The sequence below is a fragment of the Balaenoptera physalus genome, assembly GCF_965194825.1.
Source record: "Balaenoptera physalus genome assembly, chromosome: 8".
In the NCBI taxonomy this organism is placed as follows: domain Eukaryota; kingdom Metazoa; phylum Chordata; class Mammalia; order Artiodactyla; family Balaenopteridae; genus Balaenoptera; species Balaenoptera physalus.
In genome coordinates this window covers 105,910,154-105,931,226 of record NC_138887.1, presented here as the reverse complement: position 1 = coordinate 105,931,226, position 21,073 = coordinate 105,910,154, and the positions used below count along the sequence as shown (strand labels likewise).

The following is a 21,073-nucleotide window of genomic DNA, read 5'->3' as shown; positions in this document are numbered from 1 at the left end:
CAAAAGTCAATGTCTCTGTGGCCTCTCTTCCACCTTAGGAGGAGCAGGTACTGGGCATGTTAGATTTGTGAAGGAATGGTGTTTGTCTACACTGGTTTCCACACTGGGGAAGACCATGCACTTAGGGATTTTACGTGTCATCTCCAAGTGTTACCACCCATTTGGAACACTTTAAGTTGTTCAAAACCCCATGGCTATCACTGACCCTCCCAAGTAAGAAAAGTAGATTCACCTCTATTTAAAGAAAGGAGACTGAGACAAATAGGACTTTGGTATCAGTTCCTTAACCATGACCAATCAGTGGAAAACCAGGACTGATATTTAGGCCAATCTCTAAGCCAACCTGAAAAGTTTTCTTAGAAGAGCAAGAGAAGTTAAAATTTGGAACACAATTCCTTTGGCACCCTTTTCGAGAGTTTGAAATTCTTTTCCTTGGCAAATTCCAGGAGAATTAGGCCGAAAGACACAGAACAGAACATATCAAATCAGAAAAGGCATGTGGTCACTGCTGCTCTCTTGGTTCCTAAGGAAGAGAAAAAGGATCAAAAGGCGTGGGAGCGAATCCTACCACAGACAGAAATTCTACACCAATCTGTAAGAAATTTCTTACACCCAGGTAAGAAAATAAATGCATAGTTATGCTTAAAGAATGCATAAATGTGCTTTCTAAATGCATGCCTGATAACAGAGGTTAATTCTGATGTCACATCAGGGTGGGATCCTGACCCCAATGGAACTATTCGACAATAGGTAGGGCTACTGAGAAAATGTGAACCCCTATTACTGGAAATAGTCAGGTGGAGGTGAAATAGCCATCTGTTTAGGGCTGTAGTGAAAAGATATTTTTTGAGATTCTCAGGCTGTGCTGCCCAATATGGTTGTCAGTTGTCACATGAGGCAGTTTAAATTTAAATTAATTAAAATTAAATTAGAAATTCAGTGCCTCCGCTTCACCAGCCCCATTGCAAGTGCTCTGTGGCCACATGTGTCTAGTGGCTTCCATGTAAGACCATGCAGAGAACATTTTTGTCATCACAGAAAGCTCTATTGGACAGCCCCCCTGTGAAGCCTTCCAACTCCTAATACAAAATGACTTTACCATGGAAAGTAATGTTATGAAGTTCAGAGACATGAAGATGTGTAAGACATGGTGTCTGTCTTCAAAGACCTTACAATCTCCTAGAGAAGATGGAATACAATGAGGGGTATGGTACGGGTCAGCCTTGCAAAGCATGGATGTGCTCTTTTAATCCTCTCATTAGTAACTTCTTTGTTCTCCTATGGAGGGTCTTTTGGGTCTGCAATCTTGCTGTTCTGAGCACACTTGCAACTGAGAAAGTGAAATGAATGCTCAGTGAATGCAAAAGAAGCTGAGATACTGTCTGAAGAGAGATCCCACTTCGAATTGCATAACAAGCCCTAAGAGTGGCTTATTTGGAACAAAAGATCAGAGGTCTTTACCAGTTATAGACATGGTACAGAGGTCATTATATTTTACATAACAGTAGTTTTACTTGTGCATGGCTCTCTGGCCTTTCTGGTCTACTCGGCTATAAAAATATCAGCAACCCATGAGTCTGCTCTTTGTGATTGGTTTTTCATCTAATATTTCCAATTTAGTGATCAACAAGAAGATCCAGAGCCTTAGCCAGATAGCCTGCTAATATAAGACATTAGCAAGGTGACAGAGTTTAGATGGCAGGACGCAAATCCATTTACACTGCTCGGAACAATTCAAAGGTATGTCTTAGAGGTACTTTGTTACTGGCAACATTTTTGCACATGGAGGACATGCTATTACGATCAGGGACTATTTATTCCCTAGTAAATTATGAAACATCTATTCATCATGATCATCAAATGCATTTATTGTGTTCTGGAATTAGGAAGCGAGTTAGAGACTATCTTCTGGGAGTTTATAATCTAAGATGAAAAGCTTTGAAACCAAACCAAGGGACATTATCCATTATGTCTTTGGACATAATAGATACACAATTTAAACATGTAAATCTGCAAAGAAGTTAAATAATAAATTGAAAAGTGCCTAGACTGCTTCCTCCTTCCTTTCACATGAATCATTTACATGGTAGTTTCACCCATTTGTTAGTTTGGGAATTTCTGGACTTTCCTTCAAGTAAGAAATGGCTCATAGTGCAGGCCTGCTTAAGACTAGCATGAGACTACAGGATCTCTGAACCTTGTACTCACTGGTAAGAGTTTGTACTGATACCTATATTATTAGAGCTGGTATTTTAATTACTAAGTATATATCTGTCTTCCCTAGAAGATTATAATCTCCTTGAGGTTATTACTCATTTTTGTGATCCCTCAAAGTTCTTAACTATTTTTTCTTACAGTCAGCACTAAGTTCACACCTGAATTAAAATGGATTCCGGGGCATTGCTTATTTTTGGATTTCACTGGTAAACAGATGAACTTGGCTAAGACATGATCAAAAGGCCATGCCTCCAGTTGAGCTCTTAGTAACCTTGGGGATGGTGGTTCACTAGGAAGCTCTATCTTATATTGTGATTTGTAGTTGTAGTTGTTTTCTTCTAGTGGAAAAGAAACTTGTCTTAGAAAGACATTCTGTTTTCAGGAAAGAGGGGTATTAGACATTTGTAACTGAGGGAATCAGTCTGTTCTGGGACCTTCAAAGAAAAAGAAGGACAAAGAAGACATATGTTGAATAAGAAAAGAAGAGAATTAGGGTTGAACTGAAACACCCCAAATTTCCAAGGCCTTTGGAGATGCCTTGCCACTCCTCCATCATAATTAGAAAACACTGACATTCAGAGCTGATTTAAATGCTTCCATCAGTCTAAAAAAGTGTTGCCTGATTTTACTTTGTAACCATGCTCAGTAATTAGAAACATAAGGCACTGTTCTGGATGTTTTCTTGGGAACCTACCCTCCCAGGCCTGGTGTCACTACCCATTGGCTACAGGACCTTTATCTTTTCTCACCATCTCTCTCAGGAGCCCCTGCCCAGGTCACAGGAAGAGTGTGAGGTTGACATGGGCATTCCTGGAAAAACTGGAGACCTCTGGCGCCACTTCAGACTCTAAAATACATGGAAGAAACTCATTTTGCCTGCCTCTTTCCTTGCTGAAGCTCTATAAATCTGTATTGCACTTGGAAGGCAGTAGTTAAAGTACAGTAAGAAAAGTGTTCAAATCAAAAGATTCAAAAGAAGGATCTTTGTGATGACCGGCTTGAAATGACATCTTTGTTTCTGAAAACAGAAAAGCTATTCCAGTGGTTGATTCTAGAGTTCCTCACACTCTTGCTGGGAAACATGTACTTTGCAAAATGTAGGATTAGAATATGATCTAACAAGCAGCAGCAGCAGCTTTTTACTTCTGACAGAATCCACAAAGAAAATGGAAAAATACTTGTAATCAAGGACTTCAACTCAACAGTCACCTAACTTGTCAAATTAAAACATGTGGCAACCACCTGCCAAGCATCTTGAAACAACTATACCATCTTATTTTTCTACCTGACCTGTAATCTCTTTGGAGCACATTTGCATTTCCCAATTTTTCACACTTAAACAATGCTGTCCACACCATGTATAAAGATGACTAAGCAACTTTGTATTAAGTAACCGAAGCGAGTCCTGCCAATTTTAGAATAATTAAGTTTCTGCAATCTAATATAAACAGTTCCAAGAACTACTTGCGGCCTACCAAAAGTATATATTACAAGTAGTCAACACTGAGGCCAGCTGGCAGACAGATCAACCTATTAAAGTAGAATTGTTCAGAATTCAGAGTATTATTTTTCTTTTCTCCCATTATTTTTTCTGCATCCAACTTTGTTTCTTTGGGAATGTTTTCAAGTATACAAAGCAAGAAAGTAATGTGGAATTGCACCTCTTGTAAATGAATGAGCATTTCTCTTGAGATTCTTTAGAACCAACAAGTCAGTCCCATTTCAACGCTGTCTACACAGGCAGCCAAAGTTAAATAGAGCAAGTGAATCCACTTTGTTCCCACTCAAGCTAAAGTGTTGGTATTTTGCTTGACCATCAGGAAGGTCAACAGTGACCACCAGACAAGCACATTAAGTTATATGCCCATCAGACACCTAAAACATCTTTCTGACTGTAGATCCTTGTACTGCCTCTATCACGTAGCTTGCTGGATCAAAATTTATTACTAATAAGGCTAATGTCATAGGTTTAATTCTACCAGGAATGAGTTAACTATTTGAGAGAAAAAAAAAATCCTAAACTATTGCCATGTGCTTTGACATTAATCTTGGCCAGCTACATGGCAGATGTGGGCTGACAACTTTCACTTGAGAACATAGAGATGGTTAGACCAACCCATCCCACCATGACCTTCAAGAGAGTGTATGGGACCTAGAGTCTGTCATACAGAGTGAAGTAAGTCAGAAAGAGAAAAACAAATATTGTATGCTAACACATATACATGGAATGTTAAAAAAAAAAAAATGGTCATGAAGAACCTAGGGGTGGGACGGGAATAAAGACGCAGACCTACTAGAGAATGGACTTGAGGACATGGGGAGGGGGAAGGGTAAGCTGTGACAAAGTGAGAGAGTGTCATGGACCTATATACACTACCAAATGTAAAATAGATAGCTAGTGGGAAGCAGCCGCATAGCACAGGGAGATCAGCTCGGTGCTTTGTGACCACCTAGAGGGGTGGGACAGGGAGGGTGGGAGGGAGACGCAAGAGGGAGGAGATATATGTATATGTATAGCTGATTCACTTTGTTATACAGCAGAAATTTACACACCATTGTAAAGCAATTATACTCCCATAAAGATGTTAAAAAAAAAAAAAAGAGAGAGTGTATGGCCAAATGAATGGGAGTGTGTCATCACACAAAAAGCCTCTCCACATTCAACTGCATTTTAAGCCCTAATGTCTTCTTCACTGTGTTTAAATTCATATATATTCAAGAGTGGTAAAGGCTCTACAACCATCATCACAATGATAACTTCAATAAAAACATTCAACAAATATTTATGAAGTACCATTTGCTACCTTACTGGGTGTGGCAAATAAGTTGTGAATGCAACTACCCTGCCCTCACCATGCTTATAGTCTGATGGTGGAGACAGGCAATAAATAAATAAAATACAAACTGCGACAAGGGTTAGGAACGAAAAATACAAGCTGCTATGAGAGAACTACAGGAGTGACTAATGGTTTTCTTTGGGTTAAAATACGATATAAGCAGTAATAGCTTTTTCAAACAAGAATGATATTAATACACTACAGACATTCATTCATAAAGGGAACATAAATGTATAAGACTGGAGTTTGTATTTATTAAATATATATCAACATCTATTATGTGCCAGGCACATGCTCTTCTAGGTCCTGATAAATCGAACTCTTCTCTACTTTTCTGTCCTAAAGAAGGGAATGAAGAGTAAAGTAGCTAGTCAGGTTTGAGGGATGGTGAACTATTCTCACCCTTTCTCTCCAACCTCAGATCCTGTGTAAGTAATGTACAAATAATGACCTATGAGATACTGTCTGCTGGAATTGATATAGACACAGGGAATCCACTTAAGATATTAACTTCACACGGCTAAAGTGGAGGGCATCTTTCTAGAAATCATCCAGCTCAGTGACCTTCTGACAACAAAAGCATGTTTCTCACCTGCCATCAAGCAGAAATTTGTTGATTTAAATGTAGCTGGTCCACTTTGTTTCTTCAAATTTTGCTTCATGATTCCAAGAAATGAACAGCCCGTAATAAATTTACTCCAGTGGCAGAATATCTCACAACCAGCTTTTCTACTTTGAATACCACAAACAGACCTTTAATTTGTTGACACACAGCCCCTGGACATTCATGAAAACAAGATGTTCTCTTGCTGCTTTTTAAGTTAATCAGATTTAAGTCAGGGTCTCAGCCGAATTTCAAAAACAGATGTTCCATAGCAAAAGGGCTGAACTGACCCCAGCAATGAGAGGTTGTTTCACTTGAACTTGAATATTCTTTGTTAGCAGGATGAGTGATCAAATATGCCTGAAACTGGAAACAGGAGCGACCCAAGGTTTACTACTGTCTCCATTCAATGACTGCCCTGGGGATCTGGGAAGGTTGGGCATCCATGACTCTTGGTTTGGGGAATAAACTGATGCCTGGAAGGTTTAGGTGCCTAGGTTACGAAGGGGGTTAGTGAGGAGGGATGATCTTCCCCCACACGCCACCATCCTGTTTTCCTGTCGACCTCGGAGGCCCTCCGTGGAATGGCTCCACTGTACCCAACACCTCTCCTGACTCACACTCACATGCAAACACAACTCACAGCCAGGCCAACTCCTTAGTTCTGCTACAATCCAGCTGGTATTTCTGCCTCTGGGCCTCTGTCCCTGTTTCCTCTCTCCTGTAACCTGAAGTGCCCTCCACTCCTTCTGCAAATCCCATATATTTTTCTAGAGTGTAGCTCAGTCGTATCTTTATTCCAGAATCATCCTCGCTTTCAACTTCTGCAGCATTGTTAGCCCTGTTCTTTTTGATGGTCAATACTATATGACTTTGTTATTCAAATGTTTTATAACCTCTCTTTCTCTTGAGCAAGTGTGAAGCTGCTTAATGTCAGGGCCTGCCGTCTCCTTTGATATCCCCTCACAGTGCTGGGTGTTTTGCTCTGCCTTTATAGATGCATGGGAGTAGTTGCTGAGTTGAACTTATTGAAAAGCTTCTGGCCGAAAAATCCAAGCTCCAAAAATTCCACAGCTCTGGCCATTAGTGCTGTTTGCCCTGTGTTCCTGTTTTACCCCTTCTCGGCACCTTATAGAACTGTACTTTTGGCCTCCTTGTGGTCAGCTGGGGCCAAGTGACTAGTTCTGGCCAATGAGTTGTGAGCAGAAGTGTCATGTCACTTCTGGGGCAGACCATTTAATTGTTGATATTAGACCCTTCAGAGTTTTTTTTCTCTCTACCACGGTAGCCAGCAATATTTCCAGATAGTAGCTCTCAGCCGGGGTCCCCAAGTAAGGACGGCAATGATGTGGACCAGAGACCCCAGCCTATCCAGGGTGACAGACAAAGCATGAGTGACTAATCTTTGTTGTTTAAGTCACTGAAATTTTGAGTTGGCCCTGACCCCAGCATAACCTAGCTGGCCATGGCTGACCTTGCCTTTGTTAACTCCGTCCGTGATGAAAATGATCTTGCGGTATTAGGCAGTGCACATCTCTGCTTCATGAAGGCACTTATTCAAATTATCCTATTTTCTGTTTCTGTTCTGCGACATCTAGTATATAAATGGGAATGGGTAGACTGATCAGGTAGGGCCTCAGGGAGTGGAAATGGCTCACTGGTTCCATCTGCCTGCTCCAATGAGCCATAAAGCTGCCGCTAACTGCAGGAGTGCTCATGTATTATGTGTTCACTCATTTACACCAGGGATGGCAAACTTGGGGAGTGGTGGCCTATGGAGAAATGGAGAATGCATGCATCCCTAAAAGAATTCAAATTCAAAATTTTAAGAAAACCACGTTGGGCAAAGGAAGCACATTTGCAGGTCAGTGTGGGCCTCAGGTTGCTGGTTTGTGACCCCTGATTTATACAGTCCTTCCTTAATGGCTATCATGTGTCAGGCTAGGCACTGTGAGGAGTTACAAGAATAAACTTACAAGTGAATTCATGTTAGCGTACACTCTAGATGGAGCTTATTTAGTTAGCCAACAGTTATACAGCACGCACTATGTACCCAGCACAGTTCTCAGAACTTTATAAATATCAGTTTAAATCTTTATAACAATCCTTATTGTCTCCATTTTACAGACAGAAAGACTAAGGCCCAGAGCAGGTGTGTCATTTGCCCAAGGTCACAGAGCTAGCAAATAGTGGAGCTAGGATTTACATCCAGGCAGCCTAGCCCTAGAGTCTGTGCTTTTAATCACAGCACTATGCTACGTCTCACAAGACCTGTAAATGCATAATATTTACGAGGTAGCTTATGGCGAGAACCTCGATGATGAAATGATCATGTGATTGCCTGAAGGATCTATGCTCCTCTACAAATGCCCCTGACTAGAAGCTGTTTCCTGTCAGGAGGATTTGGCTTGCTTGATGTTAGGGTGAGTCCATATTTGATGTTTATTCGTGAAATAAAAATCAATCTCCTGTTTATGTTCATTTGGGCTTTGGCAAACTGATTTATTATTTCATTTAAGTGAGGTTCACTTTAGAAAATAAGCTGAATTTGTCCTAAAACCTTAAAAAAATAAATTACATCACTTCACACTTTGACTATTTCTTTGTTTTTTCATTTAATTAGTTTTAGACAGGAAGCAAAATCATCTAAGATTATATGTTTGTGTCAATCTTAGGGCAGACTCAGATATTGTAGGACCTGAAAATTACTTGGGAGGCCTTTAAGAAAGAGAATACAACGTTAAATGTGAAAAATCAGGCAGGGGTGTGGCAGAGGTCTGTTCAAGTGAGGGGCCCTGCGGCTTAAGGGCCACTGGTTTCATGGTGAATCTCCTTGGGTCTCTCACCTTTGATTCTTATGAGCATTCCAATAAAAATGCCACAAACCCTTACTTTGCTCTTAATTTTCAATTATTTTGATACTACAGTTATGATCACCCCCTAAAAAATTTTTCATGAAAACCAGAATTTAGGAAACAAATAAGGAGGGGAGCGATTAAGCATCATTCTTCAAAGAGATTTTCAGAAAAGTAGAATTACAGATATAGCCAGTGCACCACAGTGTTTTGCCTATAAACCACATAATTAGAATGATAGGTGGATGAGAGGGCAGAGAAATTAAAAATATTATGACTCTTTGTCAAGATGAGGACAATGAAAAATAAAGTATCAGAAATCACAATTTACGTCAATGAATATATTATTGGAGTCACTAAATTTTCATTGCATTGAATAAAAAAAAAAAAAAAAGAGTCCATTTTATAGGAAGGAATGGAGGAACACCAGAATTGTTAATGCAGCCCATATCTAATACAGCCCTGGATGGAGAAGTTCCAATTCAACATATAGCTGTAGAGTGAATAAATTAATGAGTGACTGAATATGTATGTTTGAGGAACAAGAGAAAGGACAGATGGTGCTAAAGTGGTCACAAGCCTCCCTCATCAACCCCAACTTACAACTGCACGTTTTACTTCTAAACCATTAGCCAGCAATCTGGGGGAGGCAGTAGATATGTCCCCAGAGTCTCTCATTATAACAAATGTCTTTATGTTTATAAATCTTGTGAGTCTGTGATGGAATCAGATTCACAATCATGGGTATAATATACTTATTGGAGGAATTCTTTGAAGAACTTGGAGAAAATGCTATTAGAAGAGCTCCTTCCTTCAGGCCCACCATATGTTTGTATTCACTCCCTCTCTGCATCCTCTGGATATGATAAACACACTTTTCCCCAAACTCAGGATGCCCCATTCCACAGTATGTCATTCTTGGTCATTAAATAACAGGACTTGATATTAATGTTGGCCGTCTCCATCCCTCTTTAACAAAGTGTTTTCAGCAAAGATATTAAACTAGTCAACCTCTCTTTTCCCCTGTCAGAGAAACAGCCAGCAGCCTGAAATCACAGCTCATTTGTACCATGCTGGCGTGAATATTCAGACTCCATTTGTCTCCAGCTCTTAAAGGCTGGTGTTAGCGTGAATGATAGACATTTTGTTTTGAATTAGCAAAAAGAAGGAGAAAATCCCCCAAATAATAAGTTTGGCCTTAAAATATCTGTTTCAGGGAATGCAGCTCTGCCTTTTCCTCCAGTAAAAGTCGATTTTAAAAAATCTAGATTTAATTTGGCATTAAGTTGGACTTGGGACACAGAGAATAGTAGGAAGGAAAATGTCTCAGTCTTTTCCCCCCAGATTGAGCCTTTAAATCCTATTGGAGGACTGTTGCGTGGACTAGTGCAAGATGTTTACAACTTTGTTTTGTTGAACATCCCAAAGCAAAGTTTGGAAGCAGCTGAGTCTGTGTCCTTGAACTGTACAAATCCTGTCACAGTTAGAACCTCAGACTTCTGATAGTTTTGTTTGAATGCTAAATAGCAGGATCATTTTTTTTCTCTTTACTGCATACTCACTCATGCTTTTTGGAATAAAAGTCTGGAAAGGAGTTCTAGACAAGAACTCCTGGCACCATTGTTTGTTTTTCTCCCTGCTATCTGTGCCCTGATTTTGGCTTGCCCACCCTGACACAACCTCTTTCCATCAATAGCTGTACTAGGCAGGAAGGTGTTCTCCATGGAGGTACCTCTTAAGGCCAGGTGCAATTCCCTGGCCAAGGAAACACCATCACTTGGCCAAAATTACAAAATCTGCACATGGTGATGCTGGAATGTCCTCTTACCTTCCTTATCGTGAAAGTTTCCAGAATTGGGAAGACCATGAGAATCCATGTTCCTTGTGTCCCCTCAATTCCTAACCAAACTTGGGCTCACGGTGTATTTTCCTCTTTATACCCCATGACAAGGACCTGAGAGCAGTCTTCTCAGGGTGAGATAAGGTGGATTCAAGATCTTTTCACATATGAGCCTCATTCTACAGTCACTACCAGAAATCTGTAGAAAAGACTATTAGTGTAAGAAAGACCCCTTCAGATCCTGCTGTAACAAGTATGGGCACATTAAACTAAACAGGAGACTGAACACTTTGTCAAGGGTGTCCAGGGAGGCTTGTTCTGCAAAACTCAAGAAAAGAGGAAGGGAAAAACCCTTCTCTTTCCATTCCATCTGGAGCTTCCACTGACTCCAAAAATATTGGCCCACAGTGGTTATAAAAACACCCATTTATGCTGTTCTAAAACAGGGCAAAGCCTGCTAGGTGCATACAACTCAAAGCACTTATTTTACATGCTCATAGGAAAATTATCTTTCTCTCCAAATTCTATGGCTGACTGAAATTAATGAAACACAGTCGGGAGGCACCTCTGCTGGCCACTGGCCACCATTCATTTGGAACACCCCACTAGGCCATTCATGGATTGCAGCGCTGTTTTCTCTTGACTTCAGAATTTCTCCTTTCTCATTTTATACAAATAGCAATTTATGTAAAAATCACTGACACGGGTGTCATTGGCATTTTAGGTAACTGAGCGAAGAATGGCATCTTTTTCCTGGCAACTTGAAGAATATCAAGAGGAAAGTATGGAAGTGGGGGGTACTTGAAAAAATCTGATATCTCACAGTTCATTTTTAAGAAATGGAAGGGAGTATGCAGAGGAGGAGGAAACTTACAGACCTCTGATAGCCTCTTCCGCTAATAATCAGACAATCCAAAGAAAGATCAAAGGTTTCTGCTAAAGAAAGAGAACCAATGGAGAAAGAAAAAAAAGCAAGGAAAAGAAATGACACTTTAGAAAATAAAAGAGAAGTGAATGAATAGCTTTCCCCCTTTTGTTTGCATCACACTGAGCAGGAAAAAATTGGGAAATTCAGTGCTGGGGTAAACATGGCCCGATTAGAAATGACATTTGATAGTGGGGCCCAGAGAGGAGAAGCTTGTTATGGCCACCACAACTCATGGACTGGCTTCTCCATGCCTCATTAGCCCCCATTCTGGCCTGGGCATGAAACACAAAAATACCACCAATGCCTTCTTGAGGGCACAGGAGGTATGGGGTGACCAGCAGGGAACAATGGACTAAGGAGGGGGTTCAGTGCAAAGGAGGTACTCTCCCCCCGACTAAGTCCTTTACTGACTGTCTGGACAAGATGATGTTCCATGGCAACGGAGTCCCAGCCTCCTGACCCTAAAAAGGACCCGCCTTCTGTCTCTTTGGACATTAAGGAGTCTAATCCTGGGGTTCCCCCACTGTGCAGTCTGATCAGCTCTGATTGTGATGAAGAAAATGGTCCTAAAGGAAAGTGTTGATGTATGACATCCCTGGGCATGCAGCTGGGGAGTCAAACACATGCTCATGCGTGGAGTTAGCTAGAGGGGAGCAAAGCTGGGTAGGGCAAGCCCCACAGGAATGGTTTGGGGCATAGCCCCTAAAGGAGAGGACAGAAGAAGGAATAAAATAGGACCAAAGGAATAAGTGGAGAGAGAAATAGATAGATATCCACATTAGCTAATACACATGTTCTTACAAACCCTCATTAGAAGTAGCATTTAGATTTCTTCCTCTTGGGAGGGTCCCTCTCCTGTTATTTAGCAGGAAAACTTTCTACACGCAATTTCTGGTGGCATTTTTACACCACTGCTCCTCTCCCTCCACAATCTTTCTGGGTGGCGTCATCCACTCTCATGGTTTTAATTCCTATGTATAGGTTATGACTGTGAAAATCTCTATCTCTAGTTCTCACCTGGGCTTCAGACTTGCATATCCCTTGTTTTCTAGACACACACCCTTGGCTGTCCCACAGGCCCTTAAATTAGCAAGTCCCAATCGAAACTCATTGTCCTTCCCTCTGGGCTCCCCAAACAGTGTTCTCACAGAAGAGTGACTGTATCTGGAGCAGGTTCATGCTATTTACTGTCTCCTAACTCTTTGAGGAGCGAGGTAAGTCTCCTGCCATCAGTTAATCGTATCTTTCTTTCAGTCCCTCTCTCCAGCTTTGACTTATTTCCACCTCTGGGGGGCCGGGGGGCAGGCAGCAAGTGAGGAGAACGCACCACTAATAATCATCATTTGGAGGTAGTCTTAAAGCAAATAAATTATAGATTCAGAGACTGCATCTTCTCATCTATCCATTCATGTCTTCATTCAGTCATTTAATAAGTACTATTAAATGCTTACCATTTACAAAACCTCCTCTAGTGCTGCCAAAGATGTAAAAGGCACACTCTTCAACTTCAAAAATTATATAATGTAATAGGGAAATGAGAGATGTGTACAAAGGACTACAACACACTGTAGGAAAACCAAATATTCTAAGAGTGATATAAATGCTAAGGGAGTTCAGGAGAGGAGAATCAGAGAACAGTCCATATGCAGCAACCTAAAAATCAGCATACTGAGAAAAAAAGATGATGGGGTATTATGGACTGAATTGTGTTCCCCCCAAATGCATATGTTGAAGTCCTAACCCCTAGTACCTTAGAATATAACTAAATTTGGAGATCAGATCATTAAAGAGGTGATTAAGTTAAGATGAAGTCATTAGGGTAGGTCTTAGTCTGATATGACTGTTGCCCTTCTAAGAAGAGGAAATGTTGGAGAGAGAGAGAGAGAGACACCAAACATGTGTGCTGGCAGTGGGATGGCCATGTGAAGACACAGGAAAAGATAACCAAGAAGAGAGGCTTTAGAAGAAACCAAACCTGCTGACACCTTGATCTTGAATTTCCAGCCTCCAGAACTGTGAGGAAATAAATCTGCTATGTACCCAGTCTGTGGTATTTTGCTATGGCAGCCATAGCAAAACTTTTCTCCCTACTAAAGCCAACCTCGGAAAAATTGAAAATGAGTGAAGTTTCCTTTAGCTTCTCCATCTACCTTCTGAAATCCCCTCTTTCTGTTCCCCAGGTAGACCTTCTGCTGGTGGAAGTTCTCCCAGGTGAGGAGGATTTGCTGAGATTGAGGGGTATTTCCTCCTGAAATCATCGGTGTCTGTTCAAAGGTGAGCTTCTTCACCCTGAAGACTGACTCATCATCTCTCTATTCCCTCAAGTCAGCAACAGTCTTCTTGGGAAGTGAGAACTTCACTACTGACTGGGGACAGTTTTGCTTAAGATATTATATATGCAGGAAAAAATTTAAAATAAAGCAAAAAATCAGATTACAAAGCAGGAGAACAATTCCTTCCAAACTTGTTAGATTACTTGGTAAGTAAACTATGAGGAGCACAGCAGAAAGCTTGGTTTCGCACAATGCATCTTTAGGTGCAAGAATTTAGAAAATCAGGCAGAGAGGCTATGTAACTGCTAAGATCAGAGCCCCTCCCCAGTAAAATCACATAAACTCTACTCACAGCTAAGCAATCAGATGTCCACTTGTGAACCTCTGGTTGATCACCAATCCCTATGAATTCGATTGGATGATCTTGAAACTTTTTAATGATACCTGGTATAAAAGGAGGATGGAAACATAAGTGGAATAAATTTTAGTTAACGTGGAACTACATATTTTAAAATACAATTTCTTCCTCAGGTACTGCTGTTGGTTAGGACCGTAAAGGGGAAATAAAGCACAGATATAAATAGATATTGTGCATTTGCATTTTAAAGAAAACAAATACAATTATTACAGAGTCAATTCCTGAATTCTTCTAAATAATGGAGGGGAGAAGGTGGTATAGTTAGTACAAAGCGGGGAGTACTACCAACGCCAACGATCAAAGACAACAGGCTTTAGAACATAGTCAGAGACACTGCCTTCTCTAAGCTCATGCTCAAAACCTTCTAAGCCTCAGACTCTCAAAGTCTTTTTGGAACCTTTGTCCAAAGTTTTCTGCTGTTGATGGTCAGGGACTTGGCTAACAGGTAGAAGAGGAGGCTCTGGAGGATTACAAATAATTATAGAAAAGTACTGGTAGATAATCTAGAGTTAACTCTCTTGCACTTGAAACACAGCAATAAATATTAAATATAAGAAGGGCCAAAGAAATAATTTCCTGGGACAGTAAATCACCATCACACCCCTAAACCTGCCCCAACACGATGTAACAAGGGATGCTAATGGGTATGAATATGGAAAATGCAACTCTTGGGTTTTAATGTTTGCCTTTCATTTAGTAGAATAATGGGCTCAAGTGGACCTTAAGAACATACCTTGCTTTCCCCCGCCCCACCCTTTGCCATTTCGCATTGGAAGAAAATAGAAGTTCATAGAGTTTAAGGGACTGGCTTGGAATCACACTGCTGGAAATTGATCCTGGATTCCTAGATTCTCATTTCAGTTTTCACAGGTAAAAAACAAAACAAAAACCTGCCTAGCATGTTATCTATGGTTTGTATCCATCTGATGAAGGCTGGTTTGCAAACTAGGGATTGGGGAACCTTGAGGGGCTTGTAAATTGGTCAGCAAGACAAGCTGCCATCCACTTCCTTATTCCTGAGCAGTCACTCAGGCTGTCTTCAGCTCCCCTCCATCAACCTCAACCACCTCTTCCTACTTGTCCCAAATGCACTCGTCTAAACAACTGTTGTATTGTCATGCATCTAGAGTACCTAGCTCAACCTAATCAGGATTTGAGGGGCTGGGACCCAGGCATATGTGTTTCTCAACTGTCCCCAGTGAATCTACAGTGCTGCCAGGTTGAGAGTCACTGAGATAAAGATGCAGCATTCTTTTCCAAATCACTGAGCCCTGGGCACACGTGGGGGTCAAGTAAGAGGGCTCCGCTCCAAGTCCTGCTCCTCTCTATGTGCCAGGAACATATTGGGGATATGCCAATGGACAAATAACCATCGTACCTGGCTTCATTGCACTTATGATGTACTGTCTCCCTAGAACAGAGGTTCTTAGGCTGGCCACCTATCAAAATCTTCTGGGAGAGCTGTTTTAAAAAATATGACATGACCTCCAGAGAGGTGCCCAGGAATTTGCACCTTAGAAGAAGTTCCCTACATTCAGTTGCTGATGTAGATTATAGTACCCATCCCACGGAGGCCTCCCATTCTTGACTCTTAGGCTTCAACTAAGGCATAGACTAGAAGAAAGCAAGGAGTTACTTGGCTGGATTGTAAATGAACAAACCAAGAGATTTAAACTTGCAGGGAAAAAAATTCACAGTACCTTCCCCAAACCCTCTGGCAGAGTCAGTGTTTATTTGCCTGGTTTCCCTTTCCCTGGTCCCAATTCCCTCAGTTTTTTTTATTTTTAAAATTGGGAATGAATAAAGAAAAAATAAAGAAATCAGGGATCAGGGGAAAATTTTTTTGTTTGGTCTGTAGAGTCTCTGCATATGTTTATGAACTATCTTGTTAGTGAGAAAAAGACAAAAAGGCTTTTGAGAGAAACCATAAAGTGCATAGCAAAGTGACTAAATGTAGAGTTTGTCTTCAGATATACTTTCTATTTTCAGATTTACGATGGAAGGGCAGAAAGTTGATGAAGCTCTCACTCCTTGTTTTAAAATTTTTCTCTACTGTCAGCTACCTTGCAACTTCAAATAGATGCCTGGGTGAACCATTACTCACTGGATCCCTTTAAGCTTTTTATTCAGTGCCCAACACATAGATTCTGACTGACCTGGCTCAGAGGCAGTTGCTGAAATTCTCTGCAGGCAAAGCTAAGTCTAGACCAGACACAGTTAGGAAAGGAACGACCCGAGATGAAGGAAGAGGGGCTGGGAGAGAGAGCTGGACGGTGTGAGGTAAATGAGCCCGTTTCCCTACCGCAGTCCCCTTCCCAGCCAGTGGCAAACAGCCAGGTGCTATTTATTGCTCCTTTGATTGAACTGTCTGCTCAGGCATGTGGGGGAATTTGGGTTTTATATGAAAGCATTCACTATGGGAGAATCAAGGTGTAATAAAAAAGGAAGGAGGAATTTCTCTCCTTTCAACAAGCTTTCTAGTCCTCAGAGAGGAGGGATTTTCTTAAAACCCTTAGGAAACCTCTATCTAACGCCATTCAGTAGCATGACAAATAGAAACTAGCCCCTCCCTAGGTTACACAAATGGAAAAATATTGACAGTACATACTTGAAAAAAGTGGTTACAATTCTACTTTAAAATTCCTACCACAAGCGTTCACAGAAAGATGCCATTTTTCAAAGGGACACCAAGGCGTTGGATAAAGGGGAGGGTCTCAAATGATAACTTATTATAACAGGGAGTTATTGCAAAGGTTAAATTAGGGATCCTTTATAAAAATGAATAACTTTATGGAGTCAGCAAGAAGAACCAGGTTTTCATTAATTTATAATTTTGTCTTGTACAGTCGAGCTAGGATCCTTTGATTTGAACATGAATATTTATACTAAAAAAATCCCCTTTGACTCTTTTATAACATGCCCTTCTCTCATTAGGGAGATATTAATAACTACCGTGTAATAAGGGCTTTTAGTGCCAGGCCCTGTGCTAAGCTCCTTGCACACATCTATCTCATTTATCACTACAACAACCTAGTGAGATACATGTTCTTAACTTAGGAGAAGCACTGAGAAGTTTGTTGTGTTTAAGACATTTGCCTAAATTCACCCAGCTAGTGAAGCTAATACTGGCTAATGAAGCCAGTATTCAAATCCAGGGGCTGACCCAGCCTGATGGGCGTATGGGAAGGATACACGTCCACATTCATTTATTCATTGAGTGAGTTCTCTAAGCCAGGATGGGACACACGGTGAGGAGCAAGGACTCTGCTTTCATGGAGCTTACATTTTGGTGGAGTACAGACAGCATACAGGTTTCCAATAGTGAGTAAATAAAAGAGCGTGATGTGATAGAGGGCCACTGGAGGGCCACTGAATGGTGAGGGATGATCTCTCTGAAAAGGAGCTATCTAGGCTGAAAATATATTTCTAAGGAAGAGTCACTCATGTGACGAGTGTTCCTGGAGGAGCCCTTGAGAACCCTGGTGTGAGGCAGAGGGTTTTATGAGATGACTGTGTGCTCTGTGATCATGAAACTCTTCCAAGTTGTTCAGTCCATATGGGATTCAAGCTTATCTGTGTATTAGCAGAACACACAATGCTGAAAGATGTGCTGAACAAAGGGACTTACCAAAAAATTATTCTCAAAGTACCACCTTTGCCAGAAAGCATGAGGGTGGTAGAGGTGCTGGTAATCTGTCCCTACCCATAGGGGAGAGTGCCAGGGATACACATGGTCCCCTGTGCGTCCAGTGTCCAGAACAATAGAGGTCCCCCTGTGCTCCTGTTCACTTGGTAAACCTGAAGAGAGCTGCCTTCTGTGGGTTTACATGAGTTCCTTTCAGTCTTGTGCATTGGAGGATAAGGCAGAATATTTCTTAATAATAGAAGAATGAAACACTACAGGATATAATCCTTGGAATGGGAAAGGAATGGTAAGAAGCTATTTCAGTCTTAGTTGGCAGGAAGTCACATAACTTGTGTAGGGATAATTGAAATAAAATATTTAAAAATAGATCTATGGGTTTTAGTCAAAATGTATCAGTAACAATAAAACATTAATAATTGTCTCTTGTGAATTGTCTCTGTTTTGCATTTATAGCTGAATATGGGAGCTAGGAGTATTTTAGAAGAGAGTAAATATGTGATCTCAGGGAATTTGGGTCATTTAAGTAAACACTAATGAGTGAATTGACCTTGACCAAGTCATTTAAGCACTCTTGGCCCCTCAATTTTTTCATCTGTAACATGAAGCATTTGGAATAGATTTTTAAGATCCCTCCAATTCAGATGGTTTATGTAGAATTCTATGGCCTTTTAAGGGAAAAAATGTATTGTATATGTCTTAGTATCTGTGAATGACCTTGTTATGGTTGTGAATAAAATAAGTTCAATCACGTTCACCCTTTTCAGCATCTAATGGGTTTCCCAGAGAAAGGTATTGCTTTCCAGGGACCACCTACCCTACCCCTTCTCCATTATTTCTAAGAGATGAGTATATTTTATAGCTCTGAGAGAAAGGATAATGTATCACATAATAATATCTATAATCTGTTGAACACCTACTATGTGCAAGGTACTTGATATCTGTTATCTAATTAAAAAGAAAACTGTGAAAATAGTTGTTCTTAGTGTCCTATTTGAAAGTAAGGAGATGGATTCAGATTCACTGTCACATAGTTAACAAGTAGCAGAGTTGAAATTGCAGCCCAGATTTGTTTGACTCCAAAGCTCTTTCCATGACTGAACACTTGGAGTAGAAAGGACAAGAGTATATAAGAGAATAAGAAACTAAGCAGAACGTTTCTGAAAAGCACAGCAGAGTTTTCTGCAGTCTCATGGAGCTAAGTAGGAAAAACTCAAAGTTCAAGAAGGAAGAACCATTCTGGAGTTGATATATCAATATCTTAATTGTGATGGAAGTTACACAACTATCTGTATTGTCAAAACTTACAGAACTGTACACTAAAAAGAGTAAATTTTACTGTATATGAATTACACTTTGATAAAAAATGGAAGCAAGGGAAAAAAAGAGGAAAGGGTCTTGGGATACAGTCTCAGTTAGACCTTTGGAGAGTTCATCCGTGGAGAAGGGGCAAACTAGAGGTCAATGGAGGTGTACAAAATGGCAGATGAGTTTCAAATCACCTCAGCCCTAATTCAACTAAAGTGAACTTCCCCAACTCTATCAAACTACCAGAAGATAGAGTAACTCAATTTGGAGGAAAGTAATGTCACCTAGCACCTCAGTTGGCTATCCACATGGACAAACAGAAAACCAAATCTTGACTTTTATTTAACATCATACGCTCCCCTCCCCCAATCCCAGATTGACTGTAGATCTAAATGTGAAAACTTACACATTAAAGCTCTCAGAAAAAAGAAGGTACCTCTATGATCTTGGGATACGCAAAGATCTTGTAAACAAGATGTATAAATTATTAACCATAAAGGAATAAAATTGATAAACTGTACTGCATTAAAATTAAGGACCATAAGGAGAGTGAAAAGGCAAGTCACAGACTGAGAAAATATATATTAGTAAAACATATATCTGACAAAGGATTTGTATCTAATATACAAAGAATTCCCACAAATCAATAAAAAAGATAGATGACTCAACAGGAAAATAAGTAAAGACTTTAATAGGTACTTCACAAAAGAGGATATTAAAACGGCCAAACAGACATATGAAAAAGTGCTCAATCTCACTAATCATTAGAAAAATTCAAATTCAAATTACACACCACTAGAATAACTAAACTTTAAAAGACCGACAATTCAACATTTTGATGAGAAACTATAACTCTTATGCACTGCTGTGGCAATGTAAATTGGTACAATCACTTAGGTAAAATATCGATATTTGGCAGTATTTGCTAACGTTGAATATTTGTAGATCTGGAGACCTCAAAATCTTACTCCTAGGTGTATACACGGCAAAGATCCATGCATATATTCATCAGAAGACGTGAACTAGAATGCTCATACCAGCACTATTCACAACAGCCACAAACTGGAAATCAACTCAGTGTCTATCAATAGTAAAATGGATAAATTGTGGTAGGCAAACGATGAAATACTGTATTGCAAATTAGAATAATCTAAGTATCACTCAGGCAATGAATCTCAGAACAATTTTAAACAACAAAAGTCGGACACCAAAATAAAATTCTATAGGATTACATTAATATTAAATTCAAAAACAGACAAAACTAATACTTGGTGTTAGAAATCAGAATGATGGTTCTCCTGGGGCAGTGGCCAGGGGTGGCGGGGAGGAGGCATGACTGTGGAAAGGGGCACGAGGGGGGCTCCTGGGGTGCTAAGTAATGTTCTGTTTCTTGATCTGGGTGCTGACTACATCACTGTGGTCATTTTGTGAAGATTCATCATGCTGTACAGTTGTGATTTGTGCACTTTTCTGTATGTTACACATCAGTAAAATGATTATTTTAATAACGTGAATAGAAAAAGATGAAGCCTCAATCTGGAAAAATGACAACAAAAGGGAATTTATGGGCTCGAAATACATAAAATCATGAAAATTCAATATTCCCAGTCATATATTACACTAGTAGGAAAATAAAATAATAAAAAGAAAGACAAACAATGAGGGAAAACAAAAAGGTAATACAAATCAATGTACTCTGCAGGGGGAAAATTGTAGTCGGGAAGGCTGGGATCAATTTGGCCAGTTATTTCTAAATTAAAAGTCAACACTGGATTATTTACCAATGACTTAGTGAACTTTCCACATATATATTTTGGCTTACTATATCTTAGAAGGGAAATATTGAATGTTTTTGCAAGTGGCCCATACCAAAGCTATTCAAATACAGGGACTACTTATCATCTTAAGATGTTGTGAAACCTCGCAGTGCATTCAGCCCCTTGCTTACTAACCACAGTTTCCCCTCTTCACTTTCAAACACCACTCTTCCCAAATCTATCTCCAGTGCCTCACGTGTGCATTAAGTGCTTGCACTGCACAAAGTTTCCTCTTCACTTGTTTCAATTGTATGTTTCCATTTAAGCTTTTGCCTGTGTATCTTGAGCAACACTTGTCTATAGTTTGCTTGTATTTCAGCGTGAATTTTTACA

At 40.2% G+C, this 21,073-nt stretch overlaps 1 protein-coding gene across 12 annotated transcripts in view; it reads right to left on the bottom strand.

Moving 5' to 3' along the window:
* CALD1 (caldesmon 1) overlaps positions 1-21,073 on the bottom strand; it is a 182,429-nt gene that overhangs the window by 100,320 nt on the left and 61,036 nt on the right. For 7 of the 12 annotated variants that reach the window (XM_082472950.1, XM_082472948.1, XM_082472953.1 and 4 more), the window contains exon 2: positions 13,907-13,998. The exons of the other annotated variants lie outside the window; for them this stretch is intronic. The gene's annotated coding sequence lies outside the window, so the exon portion shown is untranslated. The remainder of the gene's footprint in view (positions 1-13,906; positions 13,999-21,073) is intronic. 12 annotated transcript variants of the gene reach the window in all.